This window comes from Oryctolagus cuniculus, chromosome 12 (assembly GCF_964237555.1).
Source record: "Oryctolagus cuniculus chromosome 12, mOryCun1.1, whole genome shotgun sequence".
Lineage (NCBI taxonomy): Eukaryota > Metazoa > Chordata > Mammalia > Lagomorpha > Leporidae > Oryctolagus > Oryctolagus cuniculus.
This window is the reverse complement of record NC_091443.1, coordinates 14,125,956-14,153,773: the sequence shown is the minus strand read 5'-3', so window position 1 is coordinate 14,153,773 and position 27,818 is coordinate 14,125,956. Positions and strand designations below refer to the sequence as shown.

The 27,818-nt window shown below is 52.1% G+C and overlaps 1 long non-coding RNA gene, 14 other non-coding genes and 1 pseudogene across 62 annotated transcripts in view; all 16 read right to left on the bottom strand.

Annotated features, from left to right (window-relative positions):
• Positions 1-27,818, bottom strand: part of LOC103351271 (uncharacterized) — a 153,485-nt gene that overhangs the window by 33,792 nt on the left and 91,875 nt on the right. For 15 of the 48 annotated variants that reach the window (XR_011380624.1, XR_011380636.1, XR_011380620.1 and 12 more), the window contains exons 2-16: positions 25,762-25,940; positions 25,316-25,360; positions 24,093-24,288; positions 22,066-22,436; positions 21,021-21,136; positions 20,533-20,622; positions 19,237-19,366; positions 18,797-18,841; positions 16,681-17,172; positions 8,788-8,922; positions 6,616-6,688; positions 5,318-5,436; positions 3,580-3,954; positions 3,149-3,193; positions 1,761-1,893 (exon numbers count right to left, since the gene is read on the bottom strand). This is a non-coding gene — a long non-coding RNA (uncharacterized lncRNA). The other 33 variants (XR_011380658.1, XR_011380659.1, XR_011380657.1 and 30 more) reach the window with 24 other exon arrangements.
• LOC127483959 (small nucleolar RNA SNORD115) lies at positions 1,611-1,689 on the bottom strand. The gene has a single exon (XR_007910750.1). It is a non-coding gene; the product is annotated as a small nucleolar RNA SNORD115 (small nucleolar RNA).
• On the bottom strand, positions 3,439-3,519 carry LOC127483912 (small nucleolar RNA SNORD115). The gene has a single exon (XR_007910703.1). It is a non-coding gene; the product is annotated as a small nucleolar RNA SNORD115 (small nucleolar RNA).
• On the bottom strand, positions 5,166-5,246 carry LOC127483921 (small nucleolar RNA SNORD115). The gene has a single exon (XR_007910712.1). It is a non-coding gene; the product is annotated as a small nucleolar RNA SNORD115 (small nucleolar RNA).
• Positions 6,934-7,014, bottom strand: LOC127483967 (small nucleolar RNA SNORD115). The gene has a single exon (XR_007910758.1). It is a non-coding gene; the product is annotated as a small nucleolar RNA SNORD115 (small nucleolar RNA).
• LOC127483962 (small nucleolar RNA SNORD115) lies at positions 8,638-8,716 on the bottom strand. Its single transcript, XR_007910753.1, has one exon. It is a non-coding gene; the product is annotated as a small nucleolar RNA SNORD115 (small nucleolar RNA).
• On the bottom strand, positions 10,818-10,898 carry LOC127483908 (small nucleolar RNA SNORD115). The gene has a single exon (XR_007910699.1). It is a non-coding gene; the product is annotated as a small nucleolar RNA SNORD115 (small nucleolar RNA).
• LOC127483984 (small nucleolar RNA SNORD115) lies at positions 12,541-12,630 on the bottom strand (annotated as a pseudogene).
• Positions 13,514-13,591, bottom strand: LOC127483975 (small nucleolar RNA SNORD115). The gene has a single exon (XR_007910766.1). It is a non-coding gene; the product is annotated as a small nucleolar RNA SNORD115 (small nucleolar RNA).
• Positions 15,141-15,221, bottom strand: LOC127483968 (small nucleolar RNA SNORD115). The gene has a single exon (XR_007910759.1). It is a non-coding gene; the product is annotated as a small nucleolar RNA SNORD115 (small nucleolar RNA).
• Positions 17,324-17,404, bottom strand: LOC127483953 (small nucleolar RNA SNORD115). Its single transcript, XR_007910744.1, has one exon. It is a non-coding gene; the product is annotated as a small nucleolar RNA SNORD115 (small nucleolar RNA).
• LOC127483939 (small nucleolar RNA SNORD115) lies at positions 19,086-19,166 on the bottom strand. Its single transcript, XR_007910730.1, has one exon. It is a non-coding gene; the product is annotated as a small nucleolar RNA SNORD115 (small nucleolar RNA).
• Positions 20,870-20,950, bottom strand: LOC127483929 (small nucleolar RNA SNORD115). The gene has a single exon (XR_007910720.1). It is a non-coding gene; the product is annotated as a small nucleolar RNA SNORD115 (small nucleolar RNA).
• Positions 22,357-22,435, bottom strand: LOC127483965 (small nucleolar RNA SNORD115). Its single transcript, XR_007910756.1, has one exon. It is a non-coding gene; the product is annotated as a small nucleolar RNA SNORD115 (small nucleolar RNA).
• On the bottom strand, positions 25,610-25,690 carry LOC127483902 (small nucleolar RNA SNORD115). The gene has a single exon (XR_007910693.1). It is a non-coding gene; the product is annotated as a small nucleolar RNA SNORD115 (small nucleolar RNA).
• Positions 27,728-27,808, bottom strand: LOC127483918 (small nucleolar RNA SNORD115). Its single transcript, XR_007910709.1, has one exon. It is a non-coding gene; the product is annotated as a small nucleolar RNA SNORD115 (small nucleolar RNA).

The following is a 27,818-nucleotide window of genomic DNA, read 5'->3' as shown; positions in this document are numbered from 1 at the left end:
GGCCTAAGCATCGGAGTTCTGGTTCCATGAGACATACCCAAGGAGTACCCCTCCTCATCAGCCCGGGCCCTGGACAACCAACATGGTGTCACCATAGAGGTGTTTCCATCAGGACAATGCTGCTTGAGTAGGCCTGTCTGTCACAGTGACCAAGAGGTACAGGCTTCATCAACACACTGGATCCTGAGAGCTCAGGCTTTGCCCCACAGAGACATCATCTTTCTATGACCACTGTTCACCTAAGTCCCCTACATATTCCAAAGATGAGATAAGGAAATCGGGCTGGACCATGGCCCTTTCCTCCCATGGAGTCTTGGGGCCTCCCATGGAGGAGCAGGAGCCTGGGCCCAAGAGGTACACTGGCATTGTTGCTAGGCTCGACTCAGTCCGAAGGCCAACCATATGGTCCACAAATGCCAGCCCCTGGACCAAGCAAGCAGAGAGGATAGGGTATGCTTGGTGCCACCCTGTATGCACCATGGGCCATGTGTCAGCACCTCCCTTACCAGGCACAGGCCACAGCATCCCTGCAGCCTAGGCTCCAGCGGAACCATGGCCCACATAAAGCTCCCAGGTACCTGCAGAGCTGGTTGCCCTGCCAAATATCTCCCTGCCTTGGTGTGGTCCTAAGCCTGGGCCTTAAAATGAATCTGTGCCCCACCCCAACAGAGGCTTACCCTGTGTGCACCCACTTCTGGCCAAACCAGCAAGATAATGCAGAGCCACTACAGCCCACCTAGGCTGACAGGTAGCATGGCCCCTCATGAACCCTCCTCAGGAACTGTTTCTGTTCCTCAGGAGAGGCAGGACTGAGCAGTCGCTTGTGCAGGATGTACCAAGCCCCATATTCCTTGGTCTTGGTGTGTGCTCACCACTTTCCAAGTTGAGAAGCTGCACTGGGGGCTGTACCAACAAAACCTCCCTTACTGTCTTGGCCTGTTCCTCAGCCTGTGTCTCCTTGTGAATCTGAGCCCTACTGCTGCTCAGGGGCTTGATCCCCAGTAACTACTCACTTCTTCACACACCAGCAAGGCAATATAGAGCTACTGTAACCCACCTTGTTCAAGTAGCGACACTGGCTTCACACGACCCCTCCCCCAGGGAGTGTTTTAATTCCTCGCTTGGCCCTCTCAGCATGGCAGGGGTTCAGGTAAGTTGATATGCACCTCAGAGCGCAAGGAGACATAGCTCACCCAGGAACATGGCTGGAGGCTATCTCCCTGGGTCTCTGTGGTTCCACCCATCAGGCTCATGTCAGGTGATCCATCCAGACAATCTGCTGTCCCACACAGGCCCAATGACACTCTCCATTCACTCATCTAGAACCCATGGTCCAAGGGTGCTCCTCCTGGAATCTCTTCTCAGTGAAAGATAGAAGGGGCAGACAGGAGCTGAGGGAGGAGCCCCCCCACAATGCAGCCCAGCAACTTGTACAGTGGAGAAAATACACCAAGCCCAATGAAGAAATAGCTTGTGTGAATCCTTAACGATTAGCTGTTCCTGCTGCAGACCGCATCCTGGCCTGGATGGCCTTGAGGTCTCCATCCCCCCGGGTACCCTAGAAGGCACATGGGTACCCTGGGGTACTCTTGCACCACTGTCTCTATGCTGGGTCTCAGTGTAATCCTATTGAGCATGATTTTTAAGCCATCATCTCCTCGAGACATCATGAAGTCTCATCGTCGACCCAACCTCAGGGACCACCCTGCGGGAAGCACAAGGCACCATGCTACATCCAGAGCCTGGATTGATTGTCTTACCTTGGGCAGTCATGGATGTTTCCTTCTCCAACATGGCTGGCACCCCAGCTCATGGGCCACAGGGCCCTTGACCACAGTCCTTTTGTTGGGCACTGGTACCCTAGCAGGGTTTCCACTGGTGACATCTGTGGGACTGGGAGGAGGGAGGTGTGAAAACACAGCAGGGGCAGGCTAGGGTGCCTTTGTTCCAGAGCATGCATTGGCTCCATCGGCCCAAGTATGGCTTCCCAGGAAGCCACCCCTGTAGGTGTGGTCGAGCCAGACAAACTCCACATACCTAGCCCAAGAACTGCTGCGCCTGTTGTCCACTGGTCCAGAAAGAGTTACTTGGACTAGGTTGCCCTACTGGAAACAGCTTCCCCTAAAGCTCCTTTCTGACCCCAGTACCTAGGTTCCAGCCAGTACCCAGGTTGGACAACTAAGTGATGACACCCAATTGAGTTCAGAGGTCTGCTCACATGAGACACACCCAAGGAGGCCCTGGTAATGCACTGGGCCTAACAACAGGTGTCACTGTACAAGCCCAGGTTCTCAAATGCAGCTGGCATGCACACATTTGATTCCTAGAGCACAGGAACTACCCTTTGGAGATATTTTCCTCCTGTGGTCACTGCCATTCAAAGTCCCATACATATCCCAAAGATGGGGTACCAGCATCAGACTAGACCACGGCCCATCCCTACATTGGGGTCTTGTTGCCTCCCCTGGAGGAGTAGGAATTGGGCTACAGGAGGGCCTTGGCATCCTTGCTGGGCTCAACTCAATCTAAAGCCCACCCACATAGCCTGCAAAGGCCAGCCCCTAGAAAAGATATGCAGCAGAGATGGGATATGCCTGGCACCACTATGCAGGTACCCTGGACCAGGTATGGCAATCCTCTGACCAGGCATTGGGTGGCATGTCCCTGAATCAGGGCTCCAGCAGTTCCACTACCCATCTAAAGCTCCCAGACTGCCAGGCACCTGTAGAGCCTGCTGACCCAGAAAACCTTCCTCCTTGCCTTGCTATGGTACTTATCTCAGGCCTCCTAGGGAAAATAAGCCCCTTCTGCCCACAGAGGCCTGACCCCAAGTGTCCACCAACTTCTGGCCAAACCAGCAGAGCAACACAGAGCTCCTGCAGGCCCACCTAGGACAAATGGGGACATTGGCTAAACTTGAACATTGGCCAAGAACCATTGCCATCCCTTAGTTGGCCACCAAACCAGGCTAGGGACTTGGGGAAGGCATTCTGGACCTGAGAGCCCAAAGGTTAAGAGCTCACTTTGGAGCACTGCCTAAGGCTGCCTTCCTGTCTATCTGTGGTTCTACCCTTCAGGCTTCATTTGGTGGCCTGCCTTGATACCCAGCTCCCTCACAGAGGCCCCATGACCCCAGCCATGAACTTACCTGGCACTTGTGCCATGAGGGTGAACTGCCAGGAAGCACAGCGCACTGAGGGAGACAGAGGATGAAAGGAGCTGAAGAAAGAGCCCATAGCATGGCCTGTAAGTCAGTCAGAGGGGACCACACACCAAGCTTAAGGAGGAAGAAGCTTGGATGAATCATGCTAGAGCAGTCACTCCTGCCTGAGGACTGTGTCCTGGCCTATGGGCCTCAAGGTCTCCAGTCCCCATGGTCTCTTCCCTTGGCAGGCATATGGAAGCCCCAGGGTCCTCTTGCACCATTGTCACTAGGCTGGGCCTCAGCGTAATCCTATTGAGCATGATTTTTAAGTCATCATCTCTCTTCGAGACAGTATGAGGTCTCATCATCGACCCAACCCTGGGAACTACCCCATGGCACCATATCAGTTTCAGGGCCCGGGTAGATTGGCTTACCATGGGCAGTCCTGGTCGTTGTCATGTCCAACATGACTGGCAGTACCAGTTCATTGCCTTTGGGGCCTTGACCATAGCCTTGGATTCAGGTAACTGGAATCCAAGGGGCTTCCTCTGTTGATACCATCTGTGGGACAGAGAGGGTCTGGGAATGAACAGACAGCAGGGGAAACTTCTGGGTACACTGTTATAAGATTGTGCTTTGACATCATTGGCTCTGGCGAGTCCTTCCAGGATACTAACTCTGTAGGCATGATGATACTGGGCTAGCTCTGCCCACCTTACCAGAGAACTGCTGGGCCTGTTGGTAGCTGGGCCAGCATCCTTCACTGCTCCCTCCCGACCCCAGGACTCAGGTTCTGGCTGGGACGTGGGCTGGACAACCAAGAAATGGCAGGGAATTAGCATGAGAAGTGCTTGAACCATACACACCCAGGGAGGCCCCATAGGTCCCTAGGCCTAACAACAAGTGATCACTGTCCAGGCCTGGGTGCTTAGGTCTAAGCTACATACACACACTATCCCAGAGTTCCCTCTGTGCTTCCAAGATACACCTTCTTCCTGTGGGCACTGCCCAAGTCAGTCCTGTACACATCCCAAAGATAGGATACAGGCATTAGATTGGACCATGACCCACCCCTACTGTGGGGCCTTGGTGCCTCCAGTGGGGCAGTGAGATCCCAGTCCAAGAGGGACCCTACCATCTTTTCTGGGTTCAGCTCAATTCAAGACCACCCATGTGGCTTGAGAATGGCAGCCTTTAGACGAGGTAAGCTATGGGGCAGAGAATGCCTGGTACCACCATACAGGTAGCATGGCACTTGTGGTGGCACCCCTTGAATGGGCAGCAACACGATCATCCCTTTGTCTTAGGCTCCAGTGGCCTGGCCACCCATCTGAAGCTCCCAGGCTGATAGCGATCTATATAGTTCCTGACCTTCTAAGCTTCCCTCCCTGCTTTGTTGTCTTTGGCCCAGACCTCCACTGAATCCAGAACTTGCCTTCTCACAGAGGCTGGTTCCTCAGTGTCTCCCCACTTTTGGCCACACCAGCAAGGCAACCCCGAGCCACTGAGGCCCACCGAGGCTAACACTGGCACCACATGAATCCTCTCTTGGTAAATATTTCCCTATACAAGGCAGGAGTTCAGGTACAGCATTCTGATCCGCAGAGCCCAAAGGGACACAGCTCACTCAGGAGCACTGCCTGAGTCTGCTTTCCTGTGTCTCCATGGGTCTACCCCTGAGGTTAGTATCTGTTGACCCACCCAGACCACCAGCTGCTACACATATACCCCATTACTACCACCATCCACTCACCTGGGACCAGGGTCAAAAGGGTGCCCTGCCAGGATACTCTACTCACTGAAAGACTAAAGAGGACAACAGGATCTGAGGAAGGAGGGCCTAGTGTGGACCCAGTCTCAGACAGTGGGGAGCACATACCAAGCTCAAGAAAGATAGAGCTTGGGTACATCCTGCTCAAACACTCATTCGTGCCTGCAGACTGCATCCAGTCCCCAGTGTCTTCTATCCTGGAAAGCACCTGGTTACCCCAAATTCCCCTTGCACCACTGCCTCCAGGCTGGGCCTCAGTGTAATCCTATTGAGCATGATTTTTAAGTCATCATCTCTCTTCGAGATAGTATGAGGTCTCATCATTGACCCAACCCCAGAAACTACACCATGGGAAGTCCCTGGTGCCATCCCACCTTCAGGGCCCAGAGAGATTGGCTTACCAGAACAACAATTACTTTGGCAACAGAGTTGGTACCATCAGTTCTTGGGGTGCTACGCCTTGACCACACCCTTGCCTTCTGAGCCCTGGACCCCAGGGTTCTTCCTTTGCTGTCATTATCTGTGAGATAGGGATGTGGATGGGTGTGAACAGATAGTAGGGCAGACTAGGGTGCACTGGTTACAGAGCATGCTTTGTTTTCATTGGCTCAGGTGAGGCTTCCCTGAGGCTGTCCCTGTAGGCATCTTGGTTTGGCAAGCCCCGCCAAAATTGATGGAAAACTGTTGCGCCTGTTACCCACCGGGCTGGAGAGGGAAACTCAGGCTGGGTTGCCATGCTGGAAGTGGATAATCCCACTGCTCCTTCCTTTACCTTTGAGCCCAAGTCAGGACCAGGACCTGGACTAAACAAGAAAGCACTGGCACAAACTTGGATTCAGAGGATGGGTGATATGAGACCCATTAAAGGAGACACCACTTGGGCCCCACTCCAACCAACATGGCATCCCCATCCACTCTGGGCACTAAGGTATAGGCTGTGTGTACACCCATTGCATCCTGGGAGCTTAGGATATGCACCTTGGAGACATCTTCTTCTTATGGTCTCTGCACACTGAGTCCTGTACACATCCCAAAGATGGGAAAGGGGCATCAGCCTGGACTGTGGATCATTCATTAGTGTGGTCATGATGCATCCAATGGAAGAGTGGGAGCCCAGGACCAGGAGGGGCCCTTGCATTTTTAGTAGGCTCCACACAGAGGAAATCCCATTCATGTGAAAGGGAACACAAGCATAGGGTATGGGGCATGTCAGACATCACTATACAGGTTCCCTGGGTTGGTGCCAGAATCTCCCTGACTGAGAAATGCCTGAGGGTCCTCCGTCCTAGGATGCAGTGACCCCAGAACACAAGTGAAGTTCCCAGACTATCAGGCACCTTCAAAGCATGCTTCCACATGAAACTGTCATTTTTTGGTGTGGTTGTCTATCCAGGCCACCTATGGAATCCAAGTCTGAAGCCAGCAGAGGCCTGACACCCAATACCTGCCCAATCTCAAAACAGTCAACCCAGAGCCACTGCAGCCCACCAAAGACAAGTGGGGCTACTGACCACACATGAACCCTCCCCCAGGATCTATTGCCAATCCTCAGTTGTCCCTTACACCAAGCCAAAGGTTTGGGTAAGGTATTCTAGACCTCAGAGCTCAAAGGGGGAATAGCTTGCTCTGGAGCACTTCATGATGCTGCCATCCTGTGTGTCCATGAGTCCACTCCTTATGTTCATGACAGGTAACTCACCCAGGCCTCCAGATCCCTGCAGAGGCCAAGTGATCCTCAGCATCCATTCACCAGGACACAGGGCAGCACACATCTCATTGAAAGAGAATAGAGGACAATAGGAGCTGAAGAAGGAGCCCTCAGCACAGAACACAACTCGACCAAAAGGGAGCATAAAGCCCAAGGAGGAAGAAGCTTGAGTGGATCCTGCAGGAGCAGCTGATACTCCCTGGGGACTGTATACCAGCCTGGGATCTCAATGACTCCAGTCTGCAGGGTCTCCTGCCCTGGTAGGCACATGTGTGCCATGGGATCCTCTTGTACTGCTGTCACTAGGCTGGGTCTCAGTGTAATCCTATTAAGCATGATTTTTATGTTGTCAACTTTCTTTGAGATAGTATGAGGTCTCATCACAGATCCAACTCCAGGAACCATACCATAGGATCTCATTGGCATATTCCCCTCTCTAGGGCCTAATGGATTGGCTTACATAGGGGAGTTAGGGATGCTTTCTTCACCAGTGGAGCTGGTACCACCAGCTCATGGGCCCCTAGGGCCTTGACTACAGCCATTGCCCCTGGGATATCGAACCCCACCAGTGCTTCCTTTGGTGACATCATCTATGGGACAGGGAGGGGAATGAGTGTGAACAGAGGACAGGAGCAGGCTAGGAATCACTGGCTCCAGAGCATGCTTTGACCATGTGGGCCCAGGTGTGGCTTCCCAAGAGCCCACCCATGTGGGCATGGTGGGTCAGGCAAGCTCCACCAAACTTGCTGGACCTCTTGGTCACTGTGACAGAGAGGGACACTTGGTAGGATGGCCTACCAGAAGGGGCTACCCCCACTGCTCTTTCACACCCCTTAGACTCAAGTCCTAGTCAAGAACTAGACAAGCAAAGAGTGGCCTGATTCAAGCATCAAGTCTCCATTCCCATGAGAGATACCCAAGGAAGGCCACTGTGGGACCCTGGGCCAACCAACAGTGTCACCTCACAGGCCCAGACCCTCAGGTTGCAGGCTGCCTGAACACACTGTATCCTGAGAGGTCAGGCTGGGCCCCACAGAGACCCCATCCTCTTATGTTTGCTGCCCACCTCAGTCCCAAGCACGTCCCAACAATGGGGTATGGGCAGAGGGCAGGCCGTGGGCAACTCCCACTGTGCAGCCTTGGTGCCTCCCATGGAGGAGCAGGATCCAAGGCCCAGGTGGGGCCCTCTCATCCTTTGTGGGCTCAACTCATTCCAAAGCCAACCCATGTGGCCTGGGAATGTCAGCCCCTAGAAGAGGCAAGCAGCAGGGATGCGGCATGCCTTGGCACCACTCTGCAGGTACAACGGACCATGTGTCAGCACCCCCCAAATAGGCACCTGCTGGAGTGTCCCTGAATCATGGCTACAATGGCTCTGTGACCCACGTAAAACTCTCAGGCTGCTAGGGACCTCCAGAGCCTGTTATTCTGCCAAACCTCCCTCATTGCTTTTGTATGGTTCTCAGCCTGGGTCTCCTTGTGAATCTCATCCCTGCCCTCCCTCTGTGGCCTCATCCTAAATGCTCACCCACATTTCCTCAGAGCTGCTTCAACCCACTTAGGAAGAGTGGTGGCAGAGGGCCCATGTGACCTCTCTCTCAGGAACCCTTTGCATTCCTCTCTTGGCCCCCTTAACAGGCAATATTTTCAAGTAAGTTTATCTGCACCTCAGAGCTTAATGAGGCATAGCTCACCCAGGAGCATGGCTTAAAGCTATCTTCCTGGGTCTATGTGGTTCCAAATAGCAGACACACGTACTGTAACCCACCCAGAACACCTTCTGCCCTACACAGGCCCAATGACATCCTCTATTCACTCACCTAGAGGGGTCAATGGTGTTCTACTGGGCAGCTCATCCTACTGAAAGACGGTTGGAGAAGACTGCACAGCAACCAGTCCTGCCTGCAGATCACGTCCTTGCCTGAGGGCCTCGAGGTCTCTAGCCCCCATGGTCACCTCCCCCGGAAGGCACCTGGTTACCACAAGGTTCTCTTACACCACTGTCACTAGACTGGGCCTCAGCATAATCCTATTGAAGATGATTTTTAAGTCATCATCTCTTTGAGACAGTATGAGTTCTCATCAACAACCCAACCTCAGGAACCAAACCATGGGAAGCCCTTGCTGATGTCCCACCTCCAGGGCCCAGATGGATTGGCTTACCTGGGCTCTTGTGAACATATCCATTTCCAATGGAGCTGGTAGTACCCGCTCGTGGGATGCTGGGTCTTGACCGCCACCTTTGTCTCTGGGGCACTGGAACACATGCAGGCTTCCTCTGGTGACATATCTGTGGGACTGGGAGGAAGAGGTTGTGAATGCACAGCAGGGGCAAGCTAGGGTTCATTGGCTCCAGAGCATGCTTGAATGCCTTCAGCCAAGGTGAGGCTTCCCAGGAGGCCACCCTTATAGGTGTGGTGGAGTCAGAGAAGCTCTGCCACCTTGCCAAAGAAATGTTGATACTACTGGTCACTAGTCCAGAGAGGAGTATTCGGGCCCAACTTCCCTATATGAAACAGATTCTCCCAAAGCTCCTTCCTGATTCCAATACCCAGGATCTTGCCAAAATCAGGGAGAGAAAATTAAGTGGTAGCATAGAATTGTGCAGTTTTACTGCAGAGGCCCCATAATCTTCTGCATCTAGTCACCTGGTACCCATGTGGCTTGTCCAACAGTGCTGTCAGCACCATCTCATAGGCTGCTGGGCCTTCACCACAGCCCTTGCCCCCATATATTGGAACCCAGGAAGTCTTCCTCTGGTGATATTATCTGTGGGACATGGAGAGGGTGGGTATAAACAGACAGCAGGGGCACGTCTGGGTACACTGGTTCTAGAGCATGCCTTGGCCCCATCTTCCCTTTTTAGTCTTCCCAGAATTCTACCCCTGTAAGCATAGCGGGGTCAGGTAAGTTCTCTCCACCTTTCTCAAGAACAGCTGGGCCTCTTGGTCACAGGTTATCATCCTTCACTGATCTACTCTGACCCCAGGACCAAGGTTTTGGTTTGCACCTGGGCTGGACAATCAAGCCCTAGCATATAATTGGACTGAGGACCAGTTGAACAAGACACCCAAGGAGGCCTCCATGGGGTCCTGGGCCTAACAACAAGACATCATCATCCAAGCCCAGGAACTGAGGTCTTAGGCTATGTGCACATACTGTATTCCCAGAGTTCATGCCGTGTTTCTAGGATACACCTTCCTCTTGTGGTTGCTGCTCAACTCATTCCTGTTCACATTCCAAAGACAGTGTATGAGCATTAGGCTGGACCATAGCCAACCCCTACCATGTTGCCTTGATGCCTCCCATGGGGCAGTATGAGCTCTTGACCAGGATGGGCCCTGGCACCCTTGATAGGACCAACACACACCAAGGCCACCCACAATGCCAGAAATGCCAGGCCCTGGAATAGGCAAGCAGTGGGTATGGGTGTGCCTGAACTTCCCTGTGTCTGAGGTTCCAGCTGCCCTGTCACCTGAAGTTCCCAAGCTGACAGTCACCTGCTATTCTGCCCCTCAAATCTCTCATTTCCTTGGTGCCTTCATCCAGGCCCCCACTGAATTTAAACCTGCCCTCCCCACAAGGAGTCTTATTCCCCAGTGTCTGGACACTTCCTTCCACACCAGCAAGACAACTCAGAGCAACTGAGGACCACCTAGCCTGAGTGGCAGCACTGGCCCCATATGAACCTTCCCTCAGGAAACATTTCTACTCCTTGTCTGAATCCCCACACAAGGCTGGGGTTCAGGTAAGGTAAGGTACTCTGGACCTCAGAACCCAAAAGGCAATAGCTCACTAAGAAGCTCTGTCCAAAGCCCCTTCCTGTGTCTCCATGGGTCCACACCAGAGATTTGCGTTAGGTGAACCCCACGAAGGCCCCATTACTATCACCATCACCTGTGACCCAGCTCGGAAGGGTGCATTGCCGTGCTACTCTACTCACTGAAAGATAGAAGGGGATGAAAGTTGCTGAGGAAGCAGCCTTCACTGAGGCCCTGCCACTCAGACAGCAGAGAGCACAAACCAAGCCCCATGAAGATGGTGCTTAGGTACATCCTGCACAAGCACCTGCTAATGCCTGTGGACTGTGTCCTGGCCTGGGGGGGTGGTCTCAAGATCTCCAGTCCTCAGGGTCTCCTGCCCTGGAAGGCATGTAGAAACTCTGGGGTCCTCTTGACCACTGTCACTAGGCTGGGCCTCAGTGTAATCCTATTGAGCATGATTTTTAAGTCATCATCTCTCTTCAAGACAGTATGAGGTCTCATCATCGACCCAGTCCCAGAACCCACACCATGGGAAACCTTGGATGCTGTCCCCTGATAGGATGTAGATATATTGGCTTACATTGGGCAGTCTTGAATGATTGCTTCTCCATCGTGGCTGGCACTATCAGCTCATGGGCTGCTGGGTCCTTGACCATAGTTCTTGCCATGGGGTTTGGATTCCATGGTGGCTTCCTCTGCTGACATCATCTCTGGGTTAGGGAGGGGTTCGGGTGTGAGGAAACAACAGGGGCAAGCTAGAGTGCACTGTTTCCAGTGTTCTTTGGCTCTATGAGTCCAGGTGAGGCTTTCCAGGAGGCAGTCTCTGTAGGTGTCTTGGTTCTGGCAAGCTCCACACACCTTGCTGGAAAACTGCTGGGCCTGTTGGTTCATGGACCAGAACAGGCCACTCAGGCTGGGTCATCATGCCAGAAGGGTTAACCCAACTGCTCCTTCCTTAACCCAAGATGAGTCCAGTCTAGGACCAAGGCAGGATAATAAAGTGATTGCACAGACTTGGTATCAGAGAACTAATGGCATGAGATCCATCAAAGGAGACACTCTTGGTGCCCTGGTCCTACCAAGACGGCATCCCTGTCCAATCTGGGTGCTAAGGTGTAGGCTGTGTACACACACCACATCCTGGTAACTCAGGATATACACCCCACAGACACCTTCCTCCTATGGTCTCTTCCTTCCTACTAAAGTCTGATACACATCCTAAAGGAAGGGGCATCAGCCTGGACCATGGATCATTCATTTGTGGAACCCTCGTGCATTCCATTGAGGTGTGGGATCCTGGGACCAGAAGGGGAACTGCAATCCTTAGTAGGCTCAACTCAGATCAAAACCACCCATGTGACAGTTAATGCCAATCCCTGGATGAGGCAAACACTGGGGAGGGGGCATGCCCAGGCACCACTGTATATGTGTTCTAGGTGTCAGAACCCCACTGTCAGGGCAATGCATCATAGATTACAGTGACCCTGTGACACATGTGAAACTCCCAGGCAGCCAAGCATCTGTAGAGCATCTTCCCTGCCAAACCTCCCTCATTTCTGGGTGTGTTCATCCACCTGGGCCTCCTATGGAATGGGAGTCCTGCCCTGGCACAGAGGCCTGATCCCCAGTATCTGCCCAATTCCAGCCAAAGCAGCAAGGCAACACAGAGCCAATGCAGCCCACTGGCCATACATGAACACTCCCTTAGGATCCATTGCCAACCCTCAGTTGGCTCCTGCACCAGGCCAGGTGGTTGGGCAAGACGTTCTAGACCTCATAACCCAAAGGGGCATGGCTTGCTCTAGAGCACTGCCAAGGCTGCTATCCTGCGTATTCAAGGTCTATTCCTTACACTAGTGATAGGTGATGCGCCCAGATCCCCAGATCTCCCTTAGAAACCAAATGATCCTCAGCATCCAACATCTGGGATGTCAGGAAGCACATCTCACTGAAAGAGACAAGGGGCCAAAAGGAACTGATGAAGGAGCCCCCAGCTTGGCTTGCAACTCAGTCAGCAAGGAGTACACACCAGTTGCTCCTCCCTGGGGACTGTATCCATGTCTAGAGGCCTCAACATCTCCATTCCCAGGTCTCTTTGCCCTCGAAGGCATGTGGGGACCCTGGGCTCCTCTTGCACCACAGTCACTAAATTGGGCCTCAGCATAACCTGTTGAGCATGATCATCATGTTTAGATGATTCATCATCTCTCATCAAGACAGTATGAGGTCTCATTATCGACCCAACCCCCAGACTCACATACCACGTGATCTCATTGATACTGTCCCACTTCTAAAGCCCTGACATAGTGGCTTCCCTTGGGGAGTCAAGAATGTTTCACACTGAGGGTGCCTTGGACATACCCATAACTGGGCACTGGTTGGAATACTCCTGAATCATTGTTCCAACAGCCTCATAACCCATGTGAAGCTCCCAGACTGCCAGGTACCTGCAAAACCTGCTTCCCCACCAAATCTCCCTCCTTCCCTTACTGTTGCCCTCATCTCAGGCCTCATAGGGAATCTAAACTTGCCCTTACACACAATTCTCAGCCCTAGATTCTGAAACTTCTGGCCAAAACAGCAAGGCAATCCATAGCCACTACAGCCCACCTACTCTAAGTGGGGGCACTAACCCCATGTTAACCCTCCCTTACAAACCTTGCCTTTCTTAGTTGTTCCCCAAACCAGGCCATGTGTTTGAGCAACACATTCTGGAACTCAGAGCCCAAAGAGACACAGCTTGCTCTACAGCACAGCCTGAGGTAGTGTTCCTGTGTCTATGTGGGTCCACCTCTCTGGATTTCTTTGAGTGACCCACCCTGACACATGCACTCACCTGGGAACTAGGATGTAAGGGTAAACTGCTGGGCAGTACACAACACTGAAGAAGACAAGAAGATGAAAGGAACTGAAGGAAGAGCCCATAGCACTTCCCCCAACTCAGTCAGAGTGGAGCACACATGAAGCTCAAGGAGGAAGAAGCTTGGGTAAATCCTGCTGGAGCATCTGCTCCTATACAGGGATTGGGTCCTGCATGGGGGCCTCAAGGACACCATCCCATAGGTTTCTTCCCTTGGAGGACACATGGAAACCCTGAGGTTCTCTTGCACCAATGTAACTATGTTGGGCGTCAGTATAATTCTATTAAATATGATTAAGTCATCATCTCTTTTTGATACAGTATGAGTTCTCATTATCGACCCAATCCCAAGAATCACACCACAGGAACCCATTGGTGCCATCCCACCCCTAAAATACAAATGGAATTGGTTACCTTGGGCCATTGGGTTGATTCCTTTGCCAATTGAGTGGTACCACCAGTTCATGGGCAACTAGGGTATTGACCACAGACCTTACCCTAGGGGTACTAAATCCTACATGTGTTTCCTCTGCTATCACCTATGGCACAAGGATGTGGTTGAATATGAAGAGACAGCATGTGCCAGGCTCTGGGTATACTGGTTCCAGAATGTTGTTAGACTTCACAGCCCAGAGAAGTTTCCATGTAGCACACCCCTTTAGGCATGGTGAGTCAGGAAATCTCTGATCATCTCACTCAGAAACTGCTTGGCTGTTGGTCACTGGGGCAGACAAGGCCACTCGGGCTGGAAAACCCTGCCCAAAGCAGCTACCTCTACCACTCCTTCATTCCACAGAGGGTCAAGATTGGTCCATTACACAGGCTGGACATGAGAGTGATGGCATGGCCTTGGCATCAGAGGACTGATAGCATGAGACACACCAAAGGAGTTCCAAGGGGAGCTCTTATCCAACTAACATGGCATCCCCCTCCAGGCCCAGGGTCTCAGGTGCAGGCTGAAATCACACACTGGATCCCAGAAGTTCAGGATACGAACCCCAGAGAACACTGCCTCCTATGGATGCTGCCTTTTGAATCTCATACACATCTACATTTGAGGCACGGGCATTGGGTTGGACCATAGCCACGTAGCTATCATTGCACTGATGCCTGCATCTCCTTTATTGGGCATGGGCCTGAATATTACTGCAACCTAGGATCCAGGGATCTTGCAACCCATGTGAAGCTCCTAGGCTGCCAACATCTGCAGAGCTGGTAACCCATCAAACCTCCCTGCCATTCTCAGTATGGTCCTTGGCCTGGACCTCTTATGGAATCTGAAACCTGCACCTTCAGAGGAGCATGTTGCCCAGTGTTCCCTGCTTCATGTCACACCACCAAGGCAACACAGAAATGCTGAAGACCCACTAGACACAGTGGCAACTTTGACAGCATGTGAACTCTCCCTCAGGAATCGTTTCTATTCCTGTCTGGCCCCTGCACCATGGTGAGGTTCAGGTAAAGTGTTCTGGACATCACAGCCCAAAGGGGAACAGTTCAACCAGGAGCATGGCCAGAGGCTACCTTCCTGTGTCTATCTGGGACCACTACACAAACTTTCATTGGGTGACTGCCCTTATACCAAGCTCCCATATAGAGGCCCCATTATTCTTATCATCTACACATCCAGGACCCAGGACAACAAGGGTGACCTAGGGTTAGCACATCTCACTGAAAGAAGCAAAAGGATGAAGATACCTGAGAAGAAGTCCCCAGCACACCCTAAAATTGGCCAGCAGGGAACACACACCACACCAAGGAGGAAGAAATTTGGGTGGATTCAGCAGGAGCAGCTGCTCATGCCTGGGGACTACATCCTGAGCACACAGGTTCTCCTTCCTTGGAAGGCACATGCGGTTCCTGAGATACACTTGACCAACTTTCAGTAGGCTGGGCCTCTGAGTAATCCTATTAAGCATGAGTTTTAAGTCATCATCTCTCTCTGAGATAGTATGAGGTCTCATTATCAACCCAACCCCAGGAGACAGCACGGGAAGTCCCTGGAGCCATTCCAACTTCATGGCCTGGTTGGATTACCTTATCATGGGCAGTTCTAGACATTTCCTACACCCATGAAGTTGAAGCTCCCAGCTCATTGGCCACTAGGCCTAGACCACAGTCCTTGCCCATGTGGCACTGGGTCCCCTGGTCATCCTCTGCTGACATCATCTGTGGAACATTAAGGGTATTGGGTGTGAACAAACAGGAAGACCAGGCAAGGGTATGCTGATTCCAGAGTGTGGTTTGGCCATGTTGGCCAAGGTGAGTCCTCCCTGGAGCAAATCTCTGTAGGTGGTATGGGGACTGGCAAGTTTCATCTACCTTGCCAGAAACTGTGGGGCCTCTTGGTCACTGGGACAGAGAGAGACAATCAGGCAGGATCTTCTTTCTGGTAGTGGCTAAATCAACCAATTCTTCCTGCCCCCAGGTCCCAAATCCAAGCCAGGACTAGGATGGTCAAGCAAGCAATGGCCCAGCCTAAACATCAGAATTCTGGCCCACAACACATCCAAGGGAATTCTGTAGAGCCTTTGGCCTACCAACATGGGGTCACTGTGCAGGTCTGTGCACTTTAGAGCAGGCTTTGTGAATACACTGGATTTTGGGAGATTAGGCTGTACCCTGCAGAAGAATCTTCCTCCTATTGCTACTCTGTGCCCTGCAGAAACATCTTCCTCCAACACACCCAAAGATGGGGTAGGGACATTGGTATGGCCCATGGCCCACTTCTACCTTGGGGCCTTGATGCTTCCCATGGAGGAGTGGGAGCCCAACCCAGGAGGTGAACTGTCATCCTTGCTGGGCACACCTCAATCCAAAGCCCATCCATGTGGCCCTCAAATTCCAGCCCCTAGATGAGGCAAGCATTGGGCATGGATGTGCAGGGCACCACCCTGCAGGTGCCATGGTTCTGGTGTTGGCACCTCCCTGACAGGGCACTGGCTAGAGCGTCCCTGGGTCCTGGGTTCCAGTGGCTCTGTGACCCACATAATGCTCCCAGGCTTCCAGGCACCTGTAGAGCTGGCTGATACACCAAACTCACTTCTTGGTGTTTTCTTCTTTATGAGACTCATTTGGGAGATAAGCCTTGCCCCCACAAAAAGGCCTGATACCTTCTGTCTGCCCAATCCCAGCCAAATCAGCAAGGCAACCAAAAGCAGCTACAGACAACCTAGGACAAGTAGGGGCATTGGTCCCATGTGAACCCTCTTCCTAGATCTATGTCTATCACAAGTTGGTCTACAAACCATCCCAGGCATTCAGAAAGGTGTTCTGGACTTCAGGGGCCAAAGTGGAACAACTGGTGCTGGATAACAGGCCAAGACTGCTATCATGTGTCTCAGTGGGTCCACTCCTCAGGCTTTCATTGGGTGATCAACCCTGACACCCATATCCCACATAGAGACCCCATGATCTTTGCCATCCACTTACCTGGGACCTGCGGAAAAAAGGGTGAACCAACAGGAAGCACATCTCACTGAAAGAGACAAGGGGATGGAAGGAGCTGAAGAAGGCCCAAACAAGGCGGTGCAACTTAATCATCATGGAGCAAACACAAAGTCCAAGTAGGAAGAAGCTTGATTAAAAACTGTAGAAGCAAGGCCGGCGCCACGGCTCACTAGGCTAATCCTCCGTCTTGCGTTGCCGGCACACCGGGTTCTAGTCCTGGTCGGGGTGCTGGATTCTGTCCCGGTTGCTTCTCTTCCAGGCCAGCTCTCTGCTGTGGCCAGGGAGTGCAGTGGAGGATGGCCCAAGTGCTTGGGCCCTGCACCCCATGGGAGACCAGAATAGGTACCTGGCTCCTGCCATCGGATCAGTGCGGTGCGCCAGCCGCAGCGCGCCGGCCACGGTGGCCATTGGAGGGTGAACCAACGGCAAAGGAAGACCTTTCTCTCTGTCTCTCTCTCTCATTATCCACTCTGCCTGTCCAAAAAAAAAAAAAACTGTAGAAGCAGCCACTCCTGTCTGGAGACGGCATCCTGGCCTGTGGGCCTCCAAGTCTCTAGTCCCCAGGGTCTCCTATCCTGGAAGGCAGGTTGGACCCCAGTATTCTCTTGACTAATGTCACCAGGCTAGGCCTCAATGTAAAACTACTGAGCATGATTTTTAAGCCATCATCTCTCTTTTAGACAGTATGAGGTCTCATCATTGACCCAACCCCAGGATCCACAACATAGGAACCCTTGGCACCATGCCACCTCCAGGGCCTGCATGGATTGGCTTACCACAAGCAAGCCTGGTCATAGCCTTGTACAACAGGGCTGGCAGCACTAGCTCATGGGCTGCTAGGGCCAACCACAGCCCTTGCACCTGGGTACTGGAACCCACGGGTGCTTCCTCTGGTGATATCATCTGTGAGACAGCAAGGGGGCAAGTATGAATAGACAGCAGGTGCATGCTCTGGGCACACTGGTTCCAGAATGTGCTTAGGTACTGTTGGTTCTTGTGAATCCTGTCAGGTTGCTACCACTGTAGGCATGGTGGTATCAGGTTAGCTCTGCCTACCTTAACTGAGAAGTGCTAAGCCCCTTGGTCATAGGCCAGCATCCTCCACTATCTCCTGACCTCATTCCATAGGTTTCAGCCGGGAACTGGGCTGAGCAATCAAGCACTGGCACAGAACTGGCCTAAGAACCAGTTGAATGAGATACACTCAAGGAGGCCCCCATAGGGCCCTGGGCCTAACATCAAGTCCTTGCTATACAGGCCCAGCACTCAGGTCTAGCCTACATGTACAGACTATATCCCTGGAGTTCATGCTATGCTTCTTGGGTACACCTTCCTCCTGTGGTCGCTGCCCAACTCAGTGCCTTACATATCCCAAAGATAGGGTGCAGGCATTAGGATGGACCACGGACTACCCTTACTGTGGGGCCTAGGTGCCTCTAGTGGAGAATTGGGAGCCCAGGACCAGAAGGGCCCCTGTCATGCTTGCTGGACTCAATTCAGTTCAGTGCCACCCACGTGGCCTGATAACCCCCACCCCAGGACAAAGTGAGTGGCAGGGATATGCATCCCTGGCACCACCCTGCAGGATACATGACACTGATGTCAGCCCTGCATGGATGGTTACCAGCCTGAGAGTCCTTGTGTCCTAGGTTCCAGTGGTCCTGACACCCAGATGAATCTCCCAGGCTGACAGTCACCTGCATAGTCACTGCCACTCCAAACATCTCTTCCTGCCTTGATGTGGAACGGGCTTGCCTCCACCTAATCTAAAACCTGTCCCCACACAGAAGCTAGTTCCCAAGGGTCTGTACATATCCAGCCACAAAAGCAAGGCAACCTAGAGCCACTGAGGCCCACCTAGGCCAAGTTACAGCACTGGCCCCCTGTGATCCCTCCTTCAGAAATGTTTTCATTCCTTGCCTAAACCACAGAATAAGGCAGAAGTTCAGGTAAGGTGTTCAGGATATCAACCCAAGGAGGCACAATGCTGAGGCTGCCTTCTGTGTCTCCATGGATCCACCCTTGAGGTTCACGTTGGGTGACCCAACAGAACCCCTGCTCTCCCACACAGTCCTATGGATACCATCTATCCACTCACCTTGGAACTGGAGTGTAAGGGTGCCTTGCTGTGCAACTCATCTCACTGAAAGACAGAAGGTGATGAAAGAACTGAAAAAGGAGCTGCAAGTATGGTCACGCAACTCAGACAGCGGGTAGCACACAACAAACCCAAGGATGATGCAGCATGGGTGCTTCCTGATGAACAGCCATCTAGGGTGGGTACTATGTCCTGGCCTGTGAGGCCTTTAGTTCTCCAGTCTCCAGTGTCTCCTCCCCTGGAAGGCACCTGGTTTCCCCAAGGTCACCTTGACCCACGTCACAAGGCTGGGCCTCTGCGTAATCCTATTGAGCATGATTTTTAAGTCATCATCTCTCTTCGAGACAGTATGAGGTCTCATTATTGACCCAACCCCAGGAATCACAGCACAAGAACCCCTGGGAGGTATCCTATCCACAGGTCTGGGAGAATTGGCTTACCTCAGGCGATCCTGGACATTTTCTCCTTCAACAAGGCTGGCATCATCAGCTCATTGGTGGCTGCTGGGACCCTGACCACAGCTCTTGCTAATGGGGTCTGTTCCCCATGGGCATCTTCTGTTGACATCATCTGTGGACACAGAAGAAGTTGGGTGTGAAAAGCTAACAGGAGCAGGCTAGGGTTCACTGGCTCCCAAGCGTGCTTTAGCTCTGTTGGCCCAGTTGAGAATTTCAGGAGGCTGCCCCTGTAAGCATATTGCTTTAGTCAGGATCCCACCACATTGCCCAAAAACTTCTGGGCCTGTTGGTCACTGTGCCAGAGATGGTAACTCAGACTGGGTCACCATGCTGGAAATGGCTAACCACACTGCTCTTTCTTCTCCCAAGCCCATGTTTAGAGTTGACAAGAAAGTGCTGGCATGGGTATCAGAGGACCCATGGCATGAGATACATCAAAGGATGCCCAGGTGGGGTCCTGTGACTACCAACACAGCATTCCTGTCCAGGCCAGGCCTATGAGCTAAGATATAGGTTGTGGACACATACTGCTCCCTGGGAGCTCTGACTATGCACCCCAGAGACACCTTCCTCCCATGGTATCTGTACACCACAGTCCTGTACACATGCTAAAGATGGGGAATGGACATTGGCCCAGATCTTTCATTTGAAGGCCTTGGTGCTTTCTGTGGAAAAGTGTGAGCCCAGGTCCAGGAGGGACACCATGTGAAAGGGAATGCTGGCAAGTGCCAGGGATGTGGCATGCTGGGCACCACTGTACAAGTACCCTGGGCTAGTGTTAGAATTCCCCTGACTGGATACTCCCTGAGGGTGCTATGTACTAGTATGCAGCAACCCTGGGACACATGTGAAGCTACCATGTTGCCAGGTTCCTGCAGAGTCGACTCTCCCATCAAACCTCCCTTAGGCACCTGCAGATCTGACTCTCCCATCGAACCTCCCTCTCTGCTGGTTGTGGTCATCTGCCAAGGCCTCCAATGCAATCAGAGCCATTCCCCCAAAAAGGGGTCTGTTTTGAGTATCTGCCCACTCCTAGCCCATGGCAATACAAAGCCACTGAAGCCCACCTAGGCCATGTGGGGTCAATGGCCCCATATGAACCCTGTACCAGTATCCACTGCCAACCCCCAGCTGAGCCCTGAACCAGGCCAGAGTTTCAGCCAAGGTGTTCTAGACCCCAGAGACCAAACAGGCACAGCTGGTTCTGCAGCACAGCTCAAGGTGGATTAAATTTTTCACTGTGGATCTACCTCTTATGCTGGTAACAAGTGCACATACCCTCAGATTCTTGGCAGGGCCCCATGAGTCTCACCATCCATTCACCTGGGATGTGGGATGGAAGGGTGACTTGCTGGGCACCACATAACACTGAAAGGCACAAGGGGATGAAAAGAGCTGGAGAAGGGGTCCCAAAATAGCACCACAACTCAGCCCACAAAGAACACATCCCTGCCCAAGGAGGAAGCTTGGGTGGATCCAGCAGGAGCAGCAGCTGCTGCCTGGGTACTGCTTCCTCGACAGACTGTCTTTAGGTCTACAGTCCCCTGGGTCTCTTCCCCTGGGAAGCACGTGGAGTCCTTGATGTCCTATTGCTATACTGTCACTAGGCTAGGCTGGGCCTCAGAGTAATCCTATTGAGCATGATTTTTAAGTCATCATCTCTCTTCTAGACAGTATGAGGTCTCATCATTGACCCAACCAGAGGAACCACACCATGAAATCCCATATTGCAGCCCTACCACTAGTGCCCCAATGGATTAGGTTACCTCAGGAGATCAGAGATATTTCCTTCACCCTCGGGAATGCAACCACCAGCTCATGGGCCCATGAGGCCTTGACTACAAGCATTGGACCCCATAGGTGCTTCCTTTGGTGACATCATCTGTGGGATAGGAAGGTGAATGAGTGTGAACAGACGACAGGGGCAGAATAGTATATACTGGAACAAGAGTGTACTTATGCCCCCAGTGGATCAGGTGAGGCTTCCAGGAGCCCACAGGTGTCTCTGTGTCCAAGAGGCCTATTCGCGTAGAATTGTCCTGCTGGAAGTGGCTACCACCATTGCTTCTTCAAACCCACAAGACCTAGATCCTGGCCAGGAACTGGACTGGACCAATAAGCAATGGTCTGCATAAGCATCAAAGTTCTGGTCCCCCAAGATTTACAACTGTGGTTTCTGGGCCAACCACCAGTGTGACTTTACAGGTACATGTGCTCAGGTGCAGGCTGCCTGAACACATTGTATTTCTGGAGAACAGGCTGGGTCTCATGGAGACACCATCCTCCTATAGTTGCTGCCCAAAACAGTCCCAGTATGTACCAGTGATATGGTATGGACATTGGGTGGGAACATGGCCCACTCCTACCATATGGACTGGGTGCCTTCCATGGGAAGGAGCCCAGGACCAGTGGGAGTCCTGGTATCTTTGCTGGGTCCAACACAGTCCTAACCCTATTCATGTTGCCAGTGAATACCAGCTGTTGAATCAGGCAAGTAGTGGGGATGTGGCATGGTTGCCAACATGGAAAGACCAGAGCTGCTACAATATAAGAACTAGTGACAGGACTGGCCCAACGTGTCCCCTCACTCTAGACCATTTTGATTCCTTACTTGGCACCCTCAACAAGCAAGGGATTTAAGTACATTGATCTGTACCTCAGAGTCTGAAGGAGCATAACTCACCCAAGACAATGGCCCAAGGCTGCCTTCCTGGGTCTCTGTGTGGTTCCACCCATCAGTTTCATCAGGTTACACACCCAGAACACCTGCTACGCCCCACACAGGCCCAATTACAACCTCCATCCACTCACCTAGAACACTTGGTCCAAGAGGGCTCCAAAGGACAGCTCATCTCACTGAAAGACATTTTGGAATACAGGAGCTTAGGGAGGAATCTCCAATGTAGGACAGCAAATTTTACAGCAGGGAGCACACACCAAACCCAATGAGGATAGACTTTGTGTGAATCCTTCACAAGCAGCCGATCTGCCCGAAGATCATGTCCTGACCAAGGGGGGCTTTGAGTTCTCCAGTCCTAGGGTCTCCTCCCCTGGAAGGCACCTGGTTACCCCAAGTACCTCTAGCACCACTGTCACTAGGCTGGGCCTCAGCGTAATCCTTTTGAGCATGATTTTTAAGTCATCACCTCTCTTCAAGACAGTATGAGGTCTAAATTGATCTGCTGTACATAAAGAGAATTGAAAATGAATCTTGATGTGAATGGAATGGGAGAGGGAGCGGGAGATGGGAGGGTTGCGGGTGGGAGGGAAGTTATTGGGGGGGAAAAGCCATTGTAATCCATAAGCTGTACTTTGGAAATTTATATTTATTAAATAAAAGTTATAAAAGTTAAAAAACTAACAGACAAACAAAAAAACAGTAAGAGGTCTCATCATTGACCCAACCACAGGAACCACAGCACTAGAAGACCCTGGTGCCATCTCAACTCCAAGGCACAGATTTCTGGCTTATCACAAGCAGTTGCAGACATCTCCTTTTCTAATGGAAAATGAGCTGGAAGAATGAACTCTTAGGCTGCTGGGGCCATGACAACAGTCCTTGCTTCTAGGGCACTGGAACACATGTAGGCTTCCTCTGGTAACATCATCTGTGGGACTGGGAGGAACTGTGAACACACAGCTGGTGCAGGCCAGGATGCACTGGTTCCACAGCATATGTTGGCACCATTGGCCCAGGTGAGGCCTACCATGAAGCCACCTCTATAGGTGTGCCGGGGATGGAAAAGCCCCACACCTTGCCTGAAAACTACTGGGTCTGTTGGTCAGTGGTCCAGAGAGGGTTACTCAGACCAGGTTGCCCTCCTGGAGCCAGCTTCCCCTAAAGCTCCTTCCTGACCCCAGTACCCAGGATTCAGCAGGACCTGGGCTAGATAATCAAGCAGTGGCAAGGAACTGGGCTCAGGGGACTGGTCACATGAGACACACCCAAAGAGACCCTAGTGGTGCCCTGGTCCTAATAACAAGACATCTCCGTTTAGGCCTGGGAGCTTACATGCTGGTTGCATATACACAATGGATTCTCAGAGTTCAGAAAGTGTGCACCTGAGACACATTCCTCCTATGGTCATGGGCTACTGCAGTCCTGTATATATTGCAAAGATGGGGGACCGGTATTGGGCTGGACTGCAGCTCACCCATACCATTTTTTTTTGCCTCCCTAGAAGGAGCAGAATCAGGGGCCCTAGGAGGAGCCCTGACATTCTTGCTGAGATCAACTCAGTCAAAAGTCCACCCATGTGGCCAGCAAAGGCTAGACCTTAGACAAGACAAGCCGTATGGATATGGTGTGACTTACACCATCTGGCAGGTGTCCTGGGCAAGGTTTTGGCACCCACATAACTGGGTACTGGTCAGTGTCCCTGAATCATGGCTCCAGTGTCCTAGTGACCCATATAAAGCTTCCAGGCAGCCAGGAACATGCAGGGCCTGCTACCCAACCAAACCTCTGTCCCTGCATGGTGTAGCCTCATCCAAGACCTCCTAGTGAATCTGAATCCTGCACCCACACAAATACCTGACCCCTAGTGTTCCATGACAACTGGACAAATGAGCAAGGCAACTCAGAGCTGCTAATCTCACTTAGGATGAGAACCATCCCCCAGGAACCTTGCCATCCCCTTAGTTGGCTCCCAAACCTGGCCAGGGGTTCAAGCAATGCATTCTGGACCTCAGAGCACAAATGGGCACACCTTGCTCTTGAGTACAGCATGAGTCAACTCTCCTGTGTTTCTGTGGATCCACCCCTTAGATTTGCTTTGGATGACCTGCACTGACACTCAGATCCATAGCAAAGATACTGGTCCCCACCATGCACTCACCTGGGAATTTCAATGCTCCTTTATTCCCCAGAGGCCTAAGTTTGGGATCTTTACCCTGGCTGAGCATTCCATCACTGGCATGGCTCAGAGGAGTGGTGGCAAGAGTCTCACCCAAGGAGTCCCTGAGGGAGCTCTGGTTGTACCAACAAGGTATCCTTGTCCAGGCCCGGAGCTCAGGTGCAGGCTCTGAAACACACTGGAACCCATGATTTCAGGCTATGGATCCTAAAGAAAATTTCCTCCAATGGACACTGTCTACTGAGTCTCATGCACATCTCACAGTTGGTGTAAGGACATTGGACTGGACCATGTCCCTGCAGGTGCCATGGCACTGATGCCTGTACCCCTGTCACTGGGCACCAGACAGAGTATCCCTGCATACTCAGTTTCAGGGGCCCTGTAACCCAGTTGTAGCTCCAGGCTGCTAGAAACTTGCAGAGTTGGCATCCTTGACAAACCTCCTTCCCATCCTCAGTGTGGTCCTGAGCCAGACCTCTTAAGGATCTGAAACCTGAACCTTCAGAGACACCTGATCCCTGGAATCTGAATATTTCTGGTCACACCAATAAGGCAACACAGAGATGCTGCAGCCACCATAGACACAGTGGCAGCTTTGAAAGTGCATGAACCTGGCCGGCGCCGCGGCTCACTAGGCTAATCCTCCGCCTTGCGGCACCGACACACCGGGTTCTAGTCCCAGTCGGGGCACCAGATTCTGTCCCGGTTACCCCTCTTCCAGGCCAGCTCTCTGCTGTGGCCCGGGAGTGCAGTGGAGGATGGCCCAAGTACTTGGGCCCTGCACCCCATGGGAGACCAGGATAAGCACCTGGCTCCTGCCATTGGATCAGCGCGGTGCGCCGGCCGCAGCGCGCCAGCCACGGCAGCCATTGGAGGGTGAACCAATGGCAAAGGAAGACCTTTCTCTCTGTCTCTCTCTCTCACTGTCCACTCTGCCTGTCAAAAAAAATAAAAAAAAAATAAAAAAAAAGAAAGTGCATGAACCTTCCATCAAAAGGTTTCCATTCCTTGCCAGGTCCCCACACCATGCTGGGGATTCAGGTAAGGTGTTCTGGACCTCAGATTCCAAAAGGGATCGGCCCATCAGAAGCATGGCCCTAGGCTGCCTTCTTGTGTCTCCTTTAAGCATGCATTGGGAGACTGGCCATGATAACCAGCTGTACCACATAGGAACCATTACCCATTCCATCACCCATTCAACTCACCTGGGACCCAGGATGCAAGTGTGACCCGCCAGGCAGCATACATCACTGAAAAAAACAAGGGGACAAAGGGAGAAGAAGAAGGAGGCCTCTGTACATAAGCACAACTTGGCTAGTGGGGATCACATGCCACGCAGAAGGAGGAAGGAGCTTGGCCTGATCTAGTAGGAGCAACCACTCTTTCCTAGAGACTTCATTCAGGACTGAGGGGAACCTCCAGGTCTCCAGTCCCCAGGTCTCCTCCCTTGGAATGCAAGTGGAAATGCCAGGGTCCTGTTGCACCACTGTCACTAGGCTGGGCCTCAGCGTAATCCTATTGAGCATGATTTTTAAGTCATCATCTCTCTTCAAGACAGTATGAGGTCTCATCATCGACCCAATTGCAGTAAACACACAAGACAGAGTCCCTGGAGCCATTCCAACTTAGGAACCCAGATGGATTGGCTTACCACAGGCAGTGCTTGTCATTGCATCGGGTGTGAATAGACAGCAAGGGCAGACGAGGGTGCACAGGTTCCAGAGTGTCACTTTTCATCGGCCCAGGTGTATCCTTCCCAGTATCCACCACGCAGGACAATGTCTTGAAACTATGTTCCCCTTTTCCACAAACTGCTGTGCTTCTTGGTCACTAGAACAGAGAGGGACAATTGGAGAGAATCATACTGCCAGCAGTGGTTACTTCTACCAATTCATCCTGCTCCAAGATCCAGCTCCTATGCTTTAACAAGGCTGTGCAATCAAGCAATGACCCAGTCTAAATATCATGCCCGGGTCCTAACAGCAAGGCATCACCTTTCAGGCCTGGGAGTTGAGGTGTTGGCTGCATGCACACACAGAATATGTACAACTGAGACACATTCCACCCATAGTTACAGCCCTCTGCAGTCCTGTACACATCAAAAACAGGGTTATTCTCATCTAAGGCCTCCTAGGGAATCTAAACCCTGAGCCTACACAGAGGCCTGACCCCTAGAGTTCAACAAATTCTGGCCAAACAGGCAAGTCAACCCAGAGCTGCTGAAGCTCACTAAGGACAAGTGGGGGCACTGGCTTAATGTGAACCATCCCCCAGGAACCTTGCTATACTTAAATTGGCCCCCAAACCAGGCCATGAGTTCATGCAATGTATTCTGGACCTTAAAGCATAAATGGGCACAGATTGCTCTGGAGCATGGCCTGGGGTAACCCTCCTGTATCTCTGTGAATCCACTGCTTAGGCTTGCATTGGGTGACCTGGCCTGGCACTCAGATCCCTAGCAAAGACCCCTTGGTTCCTGTCATGGACTCACCTGGGAGTCCACTGTTCCTTTCCTCTCCTGAGGCCCAAGTTTAGGCCTTTACCCTGGCTGAACATTCTAGCGATGGCATGGCTCGGAGTTGTGGTGGCAAGAGTCTCACCCAAAGAGTCCCCAGGGCACTCTGGTCCTGCAAACACCGTATTGTCCTGGTATGAGGGTTCAGGTGCAGGCTACTAGCACAAACTGGATCCCATGAATTCAGGATATGGACCCCAAAGAAAACTTTCTCCAATAGATGCTGCCTACTGAGTCCCATGCACATCCCACAGTTGGAATAAGGGTATTGGGTTGGACCATGGCCCTGCAGATGCCATGGCAAAGGTGCCTGCATCCTCCCTTACTGGGCATCAAACTGATCATCCCTGCATCCTAGGTTCCAGGGGCACTGCAACCGAATTGCAGATCCCAGGCTGCTAGAAACCTGAACCTACATAGCCAGCATCCCTGCCAAGTCTCCCTCCTATACTCAATGTGATCCTTGGCCTAGACCTCTTAAGGAAGCTGAAACCTGCACCTTCAGAGATGCCTGATCCGTGGAGTCTGAATACTGCTGGTCACACCAACAGGGTAACACAGAGATGCTGCAGCCCCATAGGTACAAGGCGGCTCTGAAAGTGCATGAACCCTCCATCAGGAATGGTTTCTATTCCTTGCCAGACTCCCACACATTGCCACAGATTCAGATATGGTGTCCTGAACTTCAGACACCAAATAGGCACAGCTCACTCAGAAGCATGCCCCCAGGCTGCCATTTTGTGTCTCCTAAGGTACATCCCTAAAGCTTGCATTGAGTGACTGTCCATGATATATAGTTCCACCACAGTGTACCCATTATCCATGATATCCACTCACCTGGGAACCAGGACCCAAATGTGACCCTCCAAGTAGCACATCTCACTGGAAGAACAAGGGGATGAAGGGAGCCCACAACTTGGCCAGTTGGGATCACATAAAATGCCCAAGGAGGAAGAAGCTTGGCCTGATCCAGCAGGAGCAACCACTCTTTCCTGGGAACTGCATTCAGAAGTGGGGGGAACCTCCAGGCACACATTCCTATGTATCACCCCTCAAAGGCACGTGTGGCCCCTAGGGTTCTTTTGACTACTGTCACTAGGCTGGGCCTCAGCGTAATCCTATTGAGCATAATTTTTAAGTCATCATCTCTCTTCGAGATAGTATGAGGTCTCATCATTGACCCAACCTCATTA